Raw genomic sequence first — 17,007 nt, forward strand, 5'->3', positions numbered from 1 at the left:
TGATGCATTAAATGCACCTTACCTAAAATGCCTTACTGTGATAGACTGAAAGGGATTATTATTATTAATTTATGAATCAAATGTCTTATTGTGATAGACTTAAAGGGATTATTATTAATTTATGAATCAAATGTCTTATTGTGATAGATTTAAAGGGATTATTATTAATTAATGAATCAAATTTATAATATCCTTCTTGGACCTTTACTGTTTTTGTTGCCTTACCAACATACTCCAGCCCTTATGGACATTATAGCTAGCAAACCTACAACATAGTAACATAGTAAGTAAGGTTGAAAAAAGACACACATCCATCAAGTTTAACCTTTTTTTTTTATATATATATCTGCATAACTGCCAGTTGATTGACATGTCCTTGTACTGGCAACATTTTTATGATAAATGTTTGTCTACTCCCCTTCTCCCGTGTGTCCGCCCTAAACTGCAAATATAATAAAAACATATATGAGCTCAATGGTTTTCTATAAATATGCGATTTATTACGACTGACACATAGCAGTTGATAGCTAGCATTTCTGGTTGGCGGTTTGAATGGCAATATTTTTGGTTGCTATGGATTCTAGACCTGCTACATACTTTGTACCTGTTATTATATACAGTATTACCCTCTTTGTTTCTCGACTTAGTTCCATTACAGACAGAAGTGTATATTATAATGCATTCTTTACTACGTTAGCTCTTTTGGCATCTATCTTTCTAAAGAAATCAAAAACTGGCAGTGATGCTTCATCATGTTCTAATTATGGAGATAAGGTTACAGGTTATGTTTGTATGAAATAAATTAGGTTGTTGGGAATGTATTTTTTAAACAGACATTAGAGCTAGCTTGTTGCCATTTAAAGAATTATTAATGACTAAAATTACTACTACTACTAATACTACCAGAGTACTGGTGGCCCAGCACTCATATGAATGGCTGCCAGAAGACTACTATTTAATGCATACTTGTATTATTATTAGAAGGTAGGAAAATGCCAATGAACAGCCTCTTTATAGACAGTTCTGTTAGTTAATATATTACTGAGGTAAAGCCCTGTCTAGCTTTGCTGGTTTCTTTATTTGTATCTTTTTAAGAAAGGTTTTTATGATGGTGGCCTTGAACGTGGCTTGTTAGTACGCATCCAATGTCTAACTCTGGTTTGTGTGGGCGTTGTGTGCTCAGTTAATGGATGATGCACATATCTGCCATGTGTTGTTCCACTGAACTTTGTTCTACAAGCAAATCCCTAGGATTCATAATATGAACACAAATCTAAACCCAAGTTAAAGAAATAAAACTCTAAATGCTCTTTACTAACATGGGCAATGTTCAGCCAGACTTTCTTATCCAAAAGGCAATGTCATTTCCTAGAATTCCAGAGTGACTGAGGGTCCTGCCGACTGGCACAGAATTCTGGGTTAGATACAGGAGACACAAAGGTTTTAATAAGCTACACAAAACTGGGCCCAGCTTGGCAACTGCAATCAGGCCCGGATTTGTGGAGAGGCCACCAAGGTCCGGGCCTAGGGCGGCAGAATTTTATGGGGCGGCAGGCTACCCAACCACACCCACATTGGTTCAGAAACACTGGGGATGCTCAATCCTGTGCTCCAATCCCCATTACAAGGGTCCCGATGATGAAAATTTTAGTAAATAACACAGAGGGGACATGGGTGACGAACGACATCGGGCCTAGGGGCGCCCAATATGTAAATCCAGCCCTGACTGCAATGTAGTAGGCAGCCAGTGGGAGGGACATACCTGTACATGCCCTTATATTGCCTGTGATTTTATACAGCATGTGCGGGTACAGTGTTTAATGGGGAGCCCATGAATTACTGCTTGATCAGGCAAGTCTTAGGTACAGGTCTATATACATGTTTTAAAAGGTGCAAAATATTGTAGATGCCCTTTTTCATTATACTGTTATCATTTCGAGTTGACATTCAAACGAATAGCCAACAAATAGCTGAAACCTCTAAACTATTGAAAAGGTATTGTAAAGTTAGATTCAGTTATTCCTTTGTTGAACTCTGTACATTTCAGTATTGGGTGAACTGTAATAGAAAAAAGGATTTTTACTAATAGGTGACCTAAACAACTGTTTATAGATCCATATAGCCGTACATACCTCTATCCACTTTTCCTAGATCTGTATGTTAGGGGGGTCGATTTACTAAGGTTTAAATGGTAAATTAGAATTTTAGAATTTTTATGGTCAAAACTCCAATTCGAAATTCAAATTCAAATTTAAACCCACCAACTCGAATTTGAATGTGAGATTTATCACCCCTCGAACCTGGAAACAGTTCTAATTCGACTATTCTCCACCTACAACCTGCCGAGTTCAAGTAGAAGTCAATGGCAGAGGTCCCTTGAATTATTTGAGGATGTTAATAGTAGCGCTGAGCCAAAGTTTTGCCAAGTTAGACTCCAATGGGAGAAAACAGAACTTTATGCACGCCAAAAAATTTGGATGCGCAAAAGTCAAGGTATTTTTTCGGAGGAAAATTCTATTCAAATTCTATTAAAATTCAATTTGAGTTTTCGGGTCGGGAGAATTTGATCGAATTTAAGACTTTCTAATTTTTTCATATTTATTTTGAAAATGTTTTATTTGATTTTCATATTAAACAAGTACTAACATTATGACAGCAAATATTATGCAGATGAAGAAAGACATGTATTCAATATGATGGCATAGTGAGATTGAAAACGGAATACAATTTTAAGAGACTGACAACAATAAACTGAAAATAACAAAAATTAACTAAGCCAGTGGAAGTAAACATATTGAAATAATTTTTTCATAAATAACATACCATTCAAATTGTGAATAAAATCAAATTTATTTGAGTTTTAAATAAATTCATATTACTCGTCATTTACAAAATAACCCCCCAAAGTATGAAACTGAGAGTATTTGAGTTTTTATATAAACTAGAGTGAAATATATATATATAGAGTAAAAAAGTATCTTAAGGGCAAAATTAATCGATGGTAGAGGATATCACATAAAAGTCAACAAAGGGTGAGGTTATAGTCATGGGAGATTTTAATACACCACGTGGAGTAGAAGCAGTCAGTTGCTTAATAAGGGAGAAAGAGAGATATTTTGGATCCACTGTTCAAACCAGAAAATTGTAGAGCAGGCACTCAAATAAAGGCAATCTTCCACCAGGCAATAAGTTTAAGTAAAATTATTTATTATGTTACATATATAGAGTAAATATGTGACATAATAAATAATTTTAATTAAAAGTATTGCCTGGTGGAAGATTGCTTTTATTTGAGTGCCTACAATTTTTATTTGTATATGTATTGCTGTTGAAAGCAGTGTTCGTCTGACCCTTTCTGTTCTCTGCTCTAAAGGCTCAGACATATTTATTGAACATCAAAGTTTTCTGGTTGAGTTTTTAAAGGGCAAAACCTTGAATTTTTAGAGGAAAAAAACCCCTCAAGCTGCTAAAAATTCAAATCCAAAAATACTCCAATTATAACCTGTCGAAATCCCGTAGAACAATTGGTACATTCAAAGGAGGAAATTCAATGCGAAGCAAATAAATTTATAATCTAACCAGTAGTACGTGGGGTCTGGGTGCACATGCCCCAGACCTACAGTTCAAGGTGAAGGTATCCAACCAAACAGAAGACAGCAGACACTCATAGATCCCACAAAATAGGCTTGAAAAAGAGCCGAGAACTTTATTTCAGGCCACAAAGTAAATTAATACACAGCCTTACGCGTTTTGTGCACATGGGCACTCAATCATAGGCTCCTTTAACAAGTGGAACATGTTTATTGCTTAATGATTCTCAATAGTTTCAGGTTGTTTGCGCTCATTTTCATTTAATACACCGATAAATTCAATTTTTTTTGGGTGACAATTTGATAAAGATTTGAATTGACGCTGAATCTTATTGCGAATTTTTCTCACATCGATTTTTTCAAGAAGTTTTATTGGTAAATTAAGGAGATTCGGGATTGGGAGGTGGGTTGAATTTTTAATCATGTAAGAAAAAGTCGAGATTTAGTAAAGAACCACTTTAATAAATCTCAAATTTTTAGAGCTTTTAAGAAATATAGGAAGAACACAAATTTGTCGTGATTTGTAGAAAACAAAATCGCAATTTGATTGTTAGTAAATGGCCCCTACGTTTCACCCACTGATGAGCAACTGTCCCATTTCACTTTGTGAAAAATAAGCAAAATGCATTGAAGTAACAATTTTTTTTTCAAATGCATTAAAGTCACTGGATTTTTTTTTCTTGTAGCAACTTTTTTTGTCTTGCCGAATTTTTGTTCAAATGCATTAAAGAAGAAGGAAAAGCTTTGTGCACTTGGGGGTGCCAAGTGTTAGGCACCCCCAAGTGATTGTATTGACTTACCTGAAACCCCGGGCCAGTGCTCCTATCAGCAGAAAACTTCACCGGCCCGGGGTTATACCAGTGAGCACCACAGAGCGATCTTCTTCCGTCTTCCTTCTTCACACAATTGCGCACGCACAGTAGAACGAAAAGCCGAACTTTAACTAAAAAGCCGGCTATTTTGTTTAATTGCGCATGCATCTGCCCCAGTAAATTTGAAAAAAGAAGAAGGCGGAAGAGGATCACTCCGTGGTGCTTGCTGGTATAACCCTAGTTTCCTGCTGATAGGAGTACCGGCCCGGGGTTTCAGGTAGGTCACCCCCAAGTGCACAAAGCCTTTCCTTCTTGTGATGGGCGAATTCGCGGCGAATTTGCGCGTTTCGCCGGCAGCGAATAAATTCGCGAAACACCCGCGAAAATTCACGCCAAAATTCACCGGCGTCAAAAATGTTTTCCGAAAAAAACGGACGTCTGCATCAAAAAAGGGCGCCGGCGCCGTTTTGCGCATTTTTCGCGAATTTCGCACAAAATTCGCAAATTTTTCGTCAAACCGAAACTGAGCAAATTAGCCCATCACTATTTCCTTCTCCTTTAACGTCAAATAGTCAAAATGCTAAATTTCTTTGCGAATCTTTGTCTGGTGAAAAAATTTCCTTATCACTACCCACTGATAAATAGACTAAAACAACCACAGGGAAAAAAGTGGGTATTTTCACACCAAAATCTTCCCCTATTAGTGTTCCAAATGTCAATAGCTGAGAACACCTTTTTGTTGAATCCTTGGGTTTTGTCTCCATATTGTTCATTTTAGTGATAAAGGTTTATCTGCTTGTTCTGCAGTTACCCAAAGAGAGGGACCCTGGTCTTGCTAGTTCTTTTTTCTGTGCCCTTACCTTTTATTTTTCTTAGAAAACAAAGCAATTTTGAATTGAACAAATATATATATAATTGGTAAATATGCCAGTAAAAATAAAAAACACCCACGTTTTTTGCAATTTACTTCCCTGAAATAAGCACCTTCCCATTTAAACATATGAATTGCTTTCAGTAAGTTAAACAGAAACGTTCCATAGGTGTAATGATAATAATATACTCTTTATATGGATATTTTTATGGCATTCCAGAAACCCGTGTGTTTCATGTTGCAGCCATTAGTCATGTGCAGAGGATGAGGTCAGACAAAGCATTTATCATTGGGAAAATCAGTTTATCATCACTCTGTGTAGAGCTGCAGGGATTTGGTCACGCTGCATTCACTTTTCAAACACCATGACAGGTAGTTCCTAATCACAACAGCCATTAATATTTGCAGTGCGTATCTTAAACGATCCCTATGAAAATAATTGTTGGAGTTTATGTGTCAAGGAGCCTTTATAGAAGCACCAGCCATTTGCTGTCAGACATTTTAGGATGAACTCACTGGGTTAGATAAATAAACGAAGATTCAAGACGATCTCTTCTCTTGGAGCACAGTAACAAAATCATTTTTGTCTGCCGTGTACCAGAATGAGCCAAAAATATAAAAAATATTATTCTTAGTTTTTTAGCTCAGGATCTTACATACTGGGATTCAAGCTGGCATTTTTTTGTGGTTTACAAGAAACTTGCTCATGCCCTCCCCGCAATACTTAATGCCAACACTACTACTGGAAAGGAGTATTTTCAAAGCAATATTTGACAATATGGTAGATTTCAGCCTCACTGTCTGACCATCATTTGCTTGCTAAATAGTTTGGTGGTCATACCTTGGAGGCAGGTCTAAACTGGGATTCAAGATAGGCCCTGGCACTTTAAAAACACAAAGTCACAAACAGCCTCCACCAGCCCACTAAATAGTCACTGCATATGGCATCTTACAGCAGCCCATCTGGCATTTGCATCCACAGATTGCAAGTCCTGAGGTTCTGCTTGGAGGTCCTGTTTGGATAGAGTGTTACCATCAGACACTAAAGAGAAGCAATCAGATGGGAGTCTGTATACTACTGTAAGCAACCCAGGGTATACAGTAAATGGCACAGTAATCAGGCCAAAGGCTGGGTCAGAAGGGAAAACGGAGTCCAAGAACAGGAAGTCAACAGAAACAGGAAAAGGAGCGGACAGGAGAGCAGGAACAAGGTTGGGGTCACGGTACAAGGGAGGGACTCAGGAACATGGAACCAGATGGGTCTCAGAAACATGAATCACAGGTGGGCAAGAACTGGTCAGGACCAGCCCTAAACACATCCAGTGGCCCAAATGGTAAGCAGGGCCGCCATCAGGGGGGGACAGGGGGGACAAGTGTCCTGGGCCTGAAGGGGGGCTGGCGGTGCTGCACTTTTCGAAGGGCCCCCCTTGACAGCTCCGAAGCCGTGCCGCCCGATCGAAGTCCCGAACAGCCAAATGCGGAAGTGCCGAACAGACGAAGTCCTGAAGCGGCGGAAAGACCCAAAGTCACGAAAGGAGCCGACACTGATGTCCTGAATCGGCGAAAAGAAACAAAGTTACGAAAAGGAGCCGACACTGAAGTCCTGAAGCTGCACAAAGACCCGGAAAACAGCTATAATTGAAGTCCTGAATAAAACCATGCAAGTTTGGGCACAAACTACAAATGATATAGAGAACCTGATGGGGGATAATTTTATGCCCTTTAGTGAAAGATCTTGTTGACATTGTACTTCTCATGGTTATGGACTTTGGGTCCAGCTCACGAAAATCCCTTGGACCAGGGGGGAATAAAAGACACTTAACCGCTTTCCTCTACTTTATTCAAAGCTCCACTGGAGCTATATCCAGTTCTCCTCTTGTGGCTGTGTTGTTGGGCTTGTGACCAGGTCTGCATCAGTCATACTCCCAAATACAGGGTGTTGGCTTGAGACATTTATAGGGGTTCACATTATGACTAAGGGGGGACTTATATGAAGGTGAGTGGTTCCAAGGCAATCCTTATTATTCTGCATTTGGAATTTTGTGGAGTTCAAAAAATAAATTTTAATATATATTTAATATATGAAATATATTAGTATTTAAAGGTTGGAATCTGTATGCAAGAAACCAACTCTGCATTATTTTTAAATTGGTCTGGCAGTTTGGATGGCTGCAGCTTAGAATCTTGTGAGGCCCTTAGAAGGCATCTAGAGACTGGTCTGTCCAGACAGAAAATTGTGTTTGACAGTGACTCCCACTGGCAAGAAGGCCATTGAGGTGATAAGGCTTCAACATCTCCTGTTTTACATTAGATCCATTGGCAATGGGCAAAACAAGCAAAGCAGTTTAATTCTGCCAACCACCTTTGAAGCCAAATGGCAAGGGGTCGCTTTGCCTCCTGTGTAACCATCTTTAGAGGCAGAAACAAGCACAACATACAGCATAGATTTATCAAGGAGCAGTGGATCAAACTATTGCGTGTGTAAGGAAAAGCACATCCATCTTCAGCAAAGGTTTCACCAAGTAAATTATTGACTTCCTTTTTTCTAGCTGCTTCTAGGAAAGCTTTATTTAATTTCTGGTTACAAAAGGAACCCCCCTCATTATCGGACATCATCTCTTATATGAATCAGCTTAGTTGGCAAGAAGCCATAATAACTAAAACTAAAGGAAGTATTTCCAAAGATTCTTTTAGGCTGGTTTGGTCTCCTTATTTTGAAATCTGTAACTCCAATACTGGCGATCAAATAATGCGCTTTCTTCAATAGTTAGATGACCCATCTGACACTCCAGATGATAAATGGGCTTTTTCTTTCTTTTATTACTTGTGCATCCACTGGCTTAGTTAATTTTTAGTTCGTTTTTTATTTTTCATGAATGATATAGTTTTGATACTATCATGCCATTGTCTCCTTTGCAACATATTTTCTTCATCTGCATAACATTTGTTGTCATTTTGATTTCATTTGTTTAATATGAAAATCAAATAAAATATTTTAAACATAAAAGGTTTCACCAAATCCTTTAAAAAGGAGACACATAACATTCTCATGCTGCATTGGAAATTATTGGTCCTGGAACTCAAAGGTGACTTCTACTATCCTAATATTTTATTAGGAGGGGGTACATCATTTATTAGAATTATTATATCATTAATATATATATATATATATGTGTGTGTGTGTGTATAGGACATGTTATCCAGAATGCTCAGGACCTGGGGCTTTCCAGATAATGGGTCTTTCTGTAATTTGGATCTTCATACCTTAAGTCTTATAGAAAATCATATAAACATTAAATAACCCCAATAGACTGATTCTGCTTCCAATAATAATTAACTATATCTTAGTTTGCATCAATTACATGGTACTGTTTTACTATTACAGAAAAAAAGTAAATAATTTGGATTATTTGGTTAAAATAGAGTCTATGAGATATGATCTTTCCATAATTCGGTGCTTTAACGATAACAGATTTCTCGATAACGGATTCCATACCTGTGTGTGTGTGTGTATATATATCCATTTATATGTATATTAAGGCTAGGGGCACACGGCGCGATTTCGCCGCGATTCTGCGCTGGGCGAGTTGTCGCTGCGTTTTTTAAGCCGAAATAGCTTTGCTAACTTTGGCGCTGGCATCAATGCAAATCGCGGCGAAATCGCTGCGCTAATTCACACGCGGCGATTCTTTTTCTACTGTCGCCCGGAAACGCCCAGCGAGGCAACTTCGGACGACAATAGAAAACGAATCGCCGCGTGTGAATTAGCGCAGCGATTTCGCCGCGATTTGCATTGACGCCAGCGCCAAAGTTAGCAAAGCTATTTCGGCTTAAAAAACGCAGCGACAACTCGCTTAGCGCAGAATCGCGGCGAAATCGCGCCGTGTGCCCCTACCCTAAAGGCTCTTGTATTATATCTACATATATTTGCAAATGCTACTAAATATACAGTACATGCTAAAAACACATTACACTATATTACAATTTTAAGTTTAGTATATAAAACACTGAATTTCTAGTCAGATTGGTTTTCAGAGGTTAGTTTTCCTTTAATCCCTAGACCCAAAATAAATTAGCTTGGTTCCAAAATGTATTCAAAACTGTTCCATAAATGCCTGGACCCGTTGCAAGGAAAATATACTTATGTAATGAAGTCAAAAAAATACTTTTTTTTGTAAACTCTGGTATATAAACTCTTTTTCTGAGTATAAACATCTTTGGTTTAAATAAATCAGATGGTGTAAGTTATGCTCTTGACATGAATGTATAAAGCACTTGTATTTTTTACTCTTCTGATTTGCTTCCATGTCTATAACAGTACCTTTCCATTAATATTTACTTGCAAAACAATACAGTACTTTGTGTGTGTTTAAGTGTTGGGGTCTCTGTGTTCCTTCTGAAGTGCACACTTCTGACAGTTAACATCAGTACAGACTGTGGATTGGAGGGGCCACCAACTAGACTTCACTAAACTTGTTCTACTGTTCCCCTTGAGTTATTTTCATAAGAGAATGCAATGTGCAAAGTGCAAATAAAGGCTTCAATTGGCCATGTTGTTTGCACACTGCCTTCTGCCCATTATGAATCGCTGAAACAGAGCAAAGAGACCTACCTGCATTAGTCAGTCGTGTATTAATGAAGGGTGGTAGTGGGGTGGAGTCAGAACTGAAGTTAGAAAAGTGAAGGTTTCAAAAACATGGGGGACCCCATCTGAGGGGGCAAATTACATACATGATCGGACAGGGCCGGTAGGCCCCTGCCCTCATGGACACCATCTGCAGAGGCCACTTACCTAGAATGCTGCATACACTCCTCACTCACCATCCCCTCTAGCCCAATTGCAGGAGAAAGGTGTTAAAAGGTGTACTGCGCAGTGCGGGAGGAGGATGGGGGCGGACATTGGAAGGGTAGGGTGGGCCCTTGAGGTGGCAAGGAGGGCCACCAGGATTGTAGCCTCAGTTGGCCTTGGACATCCCAGTCCAACACAGATTACATAAATGTCTGGTTGTCTGCTGGATGTTAGGCAGATGCAGATTGTCAACCCTGATGTTCACCCTACCCTAAGACCAACCTTGTTCATGATTGTAGACCATCAACCACTGGAGGCCTGTAGGCTGCTAATATTAGCAGTTGACACTAAGACTTCCTGCATTGCTTGGTCAGCTCCTAACTGCTTATGGCTTCCATAGATCTAATTGAGACCCCTAAACTGGTTGTGTGCTGGAACAATGTGATGGCCTTGAACATTGGGTCTGCTTGTGGTTTTGAATTTGATAATGTTGGGTGGCTAAACATAAAAATGACTATCCACACAACTCTTTTTTAAGCTTCTATTTCCAAGTCCAAGTTACACCAAGAAACGACGCAGCATGAGCTCAACTCACTCAGCTGACTCAAAACAACTGCTTCATAACTTTTATAGAAAGCTGAAATATTCCCCGTATCTAAGGACCTTTTCAGACAGGATCCAAATTTAACCTGTGCTCAATGACTTCATTCCAAGCTGTTTCACATCACGGAGAGAGAAACACCATTTATTTATTTGTAAGGACGTGGAAGTTTTATAAATCCGCAAGAGGATGTAATTTAAGAAAACATTAGTAAGCTTGTTCCGCAAAACCATGGTTCCATTGTAGTGGGTGTCGAAACGTCCGGAGTGGAAATACTTCTTAACCGTTTAATACTCGTTGAGAAATGCAGTGATTTTACTTTACAACATCTGATTAGGTTTAATGTGAACATATTTTGAGGAAGTGGATTTTGTCAATTGATGGTAGCGTTGAGCCCTGCAAGGGGTTGAATATCATACGTATATTACTGGATAATCTTTTAGGTAAGGGCCATGCAATGGGGGTTTCTGACCTGATGTAAGTCTGCTGTATGTGTTGTGGCTTCCCCTGGTAAGGACATGTATACATTATAGAAAGAGGGGAGGTTGATTAGGCTGATAAGCACCTGGACCTTATAGATAACATCCAAGGAAGGTTTAAATGCTCATGCAGCTTACAGATGCCTGTTCAATCATCAATGATAATCAATGATATGTAATGAATATTGTTGTCTGGGTACACAGATGTAGTCTGTTTTTTGGTATCGTATAAGTGTTTCTAAAGTATTATTTATCTACATTAAGGATCCCCAAACACAGACATTTTTTCATGCTGATGTGGCTCCCCACCACTTTGAGCAGGTTATTTATTAAACTCCAATTTTTTCGGATTGGACTTTTCATTGGGAAAACACAATTTTTTAAATGTATTTAAATGTATTTACTATTAAACTTAGATGGTGTTAAAAGTCTGAATTAGTAAAGTACTCCAACTCAGACCTGCCGAGTTCCTGTAGAAGTCAATGGCAGATGTCCCGTTGAAGATCTCCTTATCTGCGCTTGGTTTCGTTCAATAATCTGAAGTTTTCGTGGTTTTGGTGACAAATCAGAAAAAAAACGTATGATTTAGATTTTTTCATGATTTTTTTTTTTTTTATTTTCCTGAAAATATATTGATAAAAAGGGAGGAAAAGTATGTAAAAAATGTCGGATTTTGATAAATAACCCCGAGTGTTGCTCACAGATATAAATGTTAGGGAGCCCTGGTCTACCTAATGTTGAATTGAATACCCACTGACAAACACCAAAAAATGAAAAAAGCTAAAAACCCAGTAGGTGCAAAAACTCGAGAAAAGTGCATTTAAAAGCTGGACCTTTGTAGTCAGCTACAAGTTTTGCATGTGTCATTGCCCTTTCACACCCAGGCAGATCATTAAATCTAGCCATGCGTTGTAATAGATTTTGTGAAACAGATGCCAACACAAATCTACTTTGTTTTTCCACCTATGATAGCAGACAATAATCTAAACTCCACTGACATGCTCTTGGCCATGGTTACAAACCTTCTTAGGCTGCATCAAAGTATTGGAAATTAACATGAGAACAAGGCAAAGGTTTGAAATTTCTGATCCAGTCACTTTAACCTGGTCACAAACAATGGTAGCAATTATCCCTGGTGCTACCTTAAATAATAGTTGTAATAAGTTACTCTTAAACATAGAAAAACATTGAATTATTATAAAATCACGCTGAGGGCTTGAGTGACCTTGTCCGGTAACAAGAGCAGAACTGCAGTACGTTATTCAAACACATAGCAGAGTCTTTAATATGGCGAATATGTGTCACACCTGCTATGGACACAACACAAACATATTATTCTTTACTTATTATTCCAACACACTTTAACAAATGAAACAATTATCAATGTCGTGGTAGTTTTTCATTGGGCACCTCTTGAAACATAATGTGCCAAAAATAATAAAGTATTAATTTATTTCACTTTCCTTTGTTCAAAATAAGGCTAATTTCTGCTTTGAGATCCAGCAAAAAATATCTGCTCAGAAGTTCAGCACCTGCGGCAACTCTGCACAGAAATAATGGAGGGTCTAATGCTCAGCCTGCAATAGAGCATTATAAGGACTGCTTGAGTCTGTAATTACCTTTCCACTCCAAAACAAGATCTTATACAGTTATAGGGTCAATGCTACTCAGCTCAGCTGACTCATTCTATATGATTAGAATGTTATAAAAATTCACAAAAAGGTGAAAGATTTCCCATTTTAAACACTAACTAGAATGATTAATAAACCTTCCCTTGCCCCTTGTATTATCAATGATTCGTTTATTGTCCAGCAAAACCAGCAGAGCAAGGGTTAGACTTGACTCTAACACACAAGGCAGGGCCTTCGCTAGGTGGAAGATAAGAAGGAAGGATGTAGTTGAACGACAACTCTCAGAGGCTAACTGTGCTTAAAAATAAAATAAAGTAAGGACACCAGGAGGTTCTTGCAGCAAAGAAATGATGCACAGGGTTATTACTCACAATCCATAGAGGCAATGGCAGACAAGATGTTAAATATACCAGGACAATTAGGCAGAGGGTAGTTGAAGGTGCACCTCTAGGATGAAATTCCCAGGCGTGGTCCGGATCCCATACAGTGGAATAATCAGGGAGAATTAATCTAAAGCCTTATTCCCTATCCAACTGCATTCACTATTGGCAGATTCAAAGCCTAGGGAAGAGCTATTCCCTACTACAATCCTTGTAGGAGCACAGAACTGCCCATGTTATTTAACCTTTCTATCTTACTCACCTAAAGAGTACTATTAAGAGTTACCCTGTCTCTAGCTGGCCTCATTCATGGGGTCCCTGCTCCCCGACTTATCACTAGAGGTACATGTCCCTCTGGGGTAAAGGATCTTTACTGGGCCTTGGTGTACACAGGCTCCCCGGAACAGATCCAGCTGGATCAGCAACCAGAAGCCAAAGAGAAAAATCCCCCCCTAGACACTATGGGGCATATTTATCAATTTCGCATTGAAAAAACTACAAAATTTGAATTTAAAAAGACCAACTGAAATTAAGTCAAAGATTTTTGGGTCGAATAGGTCCGTTTTCGATTGAATAGGTCCGTATTTGGTCGAGTTCGAATTAAAGGAATAGCACATTTGATCGAATTTGATTCAAAGTTTTTCCCAAAAAAACTTTGATTTTTCGAAGTCCACCAATTGACTCCAAATAGGTTTTAGGAGGCCCCCCCCCATAGACTAAAACAGCAATTCGGCAGGTTTTAGATGGTGAATGGGCGAAGTCGAATTTTTAAAGAGACAGTACATGATAAATTTCGATATTTGGATTTTCGAATTTTTCTCAAATACGAATCGAATTTAGACTATTCCCTAGTCAAAGTACACAAAAAATAGCTCGAAATTCGAATTTATTCATTTGAGAATTCACCACGACCTTTGATAAATCGGCCCCCATGTTACAGTGTGGCTGGAAGTGGTCATAAGGCCTAAGGACAATTACAGAAATATGTACATTAAGTAACTATATACATGGGCATCTGCCCAGCAACTAGGGAGATAAGGAAGTGTAGGTATTTAAAGCCATAGGGACAGTAGTAAACCTATGGGTCCCTACACTAACTGAGCTCTTTTTCATAAATATTTAGTTCCAAATTCATGATAGAAAAATGACTGTGACCATAAATCCCACCATATGATAACCATGTCCCGTTGCATTTTTTGGGTAAAGTGTCTCCTGGCCAGTGCATTGGTCCTACAGTCTCCAAGACAAAAAGAGTATTGCTAATTCACTTACCTTGACACAGTATGCAAAGTGCAATTTCAATCATAATCACTGCTTTATCCAGCAATGCAGCATTTTCCCTCTAAAATTCTAGAGACATTGTGGATGCAACAGCTTGGCACAACTATGCTGCATCTACTACAATTGCATCTAGTGCTCCAAATTAACCAAACTGCTTGTGCACATCGTTGAAATTCGGGTGCAGTCTGAGTATTTTCCAGTGTTTGGCGTGCCAGTGAAATATGCACCCGATTCTTTTACATACAAATGAGCTGTGGTGATTGGCAGAGGTCACTGAGGGAACCCTGGAGCTACTGCCACCGTCTGACCGGGCCTCAAAAGGTGCAGCAGAGCCTGATCCGGAACAAAAGGCAAGAAGGACTGATCGGTGCGGAGCCCAACTATATGGAAGTAGTATAAAGAGTGCATTGGGACACAAGTACTTTTAATGAAAGTGGTTTATATGCAACTCACTGTGAATAGGAGCGCAACTTGCCCGCTTCATCTGGAGACGTAAATGAGCCCACATATATTTTACTATAAAAGGGTCAGGGCCGGTGCTACAAACTCATGAACATTTGGTTCATTCCTGGAGAACGCATAACAACACTATTAGTTGCATCCAAATACACTAATGTGACTACATGTTTAGCAAAGCATCCATCCTGCCTCTTCTTATCAACGGTGCACAACTGCGCCTATTGACACTGGGGAACACCATAGCAACCACCAACTTGGGCATATGTAAGGGCATACTTATTATTATTTAAAAGTACTTATTTTGGACCCTTATAAAGTTACCATTCTTAAAGAATCTGTTTTTAACTTAGCTGTGCAGTCTTTTTATGTTTTGAAAATGAGGGTGATCCTATATACTAATTGAAGGCCTATCTATGTCCCGAGTGGAGGGGAGGCAGATGCGCACGCAACTTCGGTTAGGATCTATGAGATGCGCGCGCAACTTCAGCCGAAAGACATAGATGCGGCCTTCGATTAGCAGATGTGCTGGAAGGTTAGGATCAGAACAGGTTAGGATCGGGGAGGCAGATGCGCTGGAAGGTTAGGATCTAGGGAGGCAGATGCGCTCACCGTCTCCTTCTGCCTCCCGCCGCCTCTTCTTTCCTGCTCACTCAGGCGGCGACCGCTGGAAGGTTAGGATCTAGGGAGGCAGATGCGCTCACCGTCACACTAGGGGAACCGGTTGCGTACCTGCACGAAAGTCTGTATAAGCGTCGGCCATCTTGCTACTCCTCTGCGACTTTGTCATCCGCCCACTGCCAAATCCGCCCACTAAAGTCTGTATAAGCGTCAGCCATCTTGCTACTCCTCTGCGACTTTGTCATCCGCCCACTGCCAAATCCGCCCACTAAAGTCTGTATAAGCGTCGGCCATCTTGCTACTCCTCTGCGAGTTTGTCATCCGCCCACTAAAGTCTGTATAAGCGTCGGCCATCTTGCTACTCCTTTGCAAGTTTGTCTAATGGCGGCGCTAGCGTCACTCTAGGAGGGGAACCGGTTGCGTACCTGCGTGGGTGGCCATTTTTAGCAAAACGGGCTATATTATCTCCAAAAAATATTGATGTTGACATGATAAACAACCAAGTGATTGCATTACTTCCTGGACAAAGCTGTGTCTTTCTGAGTACTGACTGTATTGATTCTGAAGACGAAAGTGAGAAACTTAATTTCCCATTAGAATATTTAAACACTATCAACCCTGCTGGATTACCACAGCACAATCTTATACTCAAAGTAGGAACAATAGTCATGCTGTTAAGAAACCTTAACACTAAGCAAGGTTTATGTAACGGTACACGGTTGGTTGTGAAGAGCATGAGACAAAATGTTATCAAGGCAGAAGTGCTTACAGGATCCCATAGCGGTGATACTGTTTTGATTCCCAGAATTGACCTTACCAGTTCTGACCAGGAATTACCTTTTAAACTTAAACGACGACAATTCCCCATTAAGGCTGCATTTGCCATGACAATCAACAAATCACAAGGACAAACATTGGATAAAGTCGGCATTTACCTATCTGAGCCTGTGTTTGGTCATGGTCAACTTTATGTTGCATTTAAAAGAGTGCAGCGTTCATCTGATGTTAAAGTCAAGATTTTAAGTACAGCTCACCAGGGAGAACTCATTCAAGGACAGGAGAACATTTTCACAAAAAATGTTGTTTATAAAGAAATTTTTCAGTAACACTTTACTACCAATAAACTCAAAATTTAAGAATTCTAATAGCAGATAGGTAATAACAAGCAATAGGCACAGATTTACTCTACATCCCCACAAATTAGCGTCGCCAGTTGCTGCCTGGGGATGCAGAGTGAATCAGCACCCATCGCATTTTGCTGCCTCACTGTTGTTACCATTCTTTCATTAACGATTCTTTAGAGAATCGGGGGTTTACTGGTTAAGAATAACTTCAAGAAAATGTTGGCAAGTGAAGTACTTGTGTGCTGGCTGGTGCTACAACTTGGTTGTTCCACTCCAATACTTCCAATACTAATAGATAAATCAGAAGCACAGGGGGGTTTGTGGGCAAAAGTGCAAGTTGTTTCAGTCATGATACTGGAAAGCTTTTTGCCT

Source organism: Xenopus laevis, chromosome 1S (assembly GCF_017654675.1).
Source record: "Xenopus laevis strain J_2021 chromosome 1S, Xenopus_laevis_v10.1, whole genome shotgun sequence".
NCBI classification, from domain to species: Eukaryota; Metazoa; Chordata; class Amphibia; order Anura; family Pipidae; genus Xenopus; species Xenopus laevis.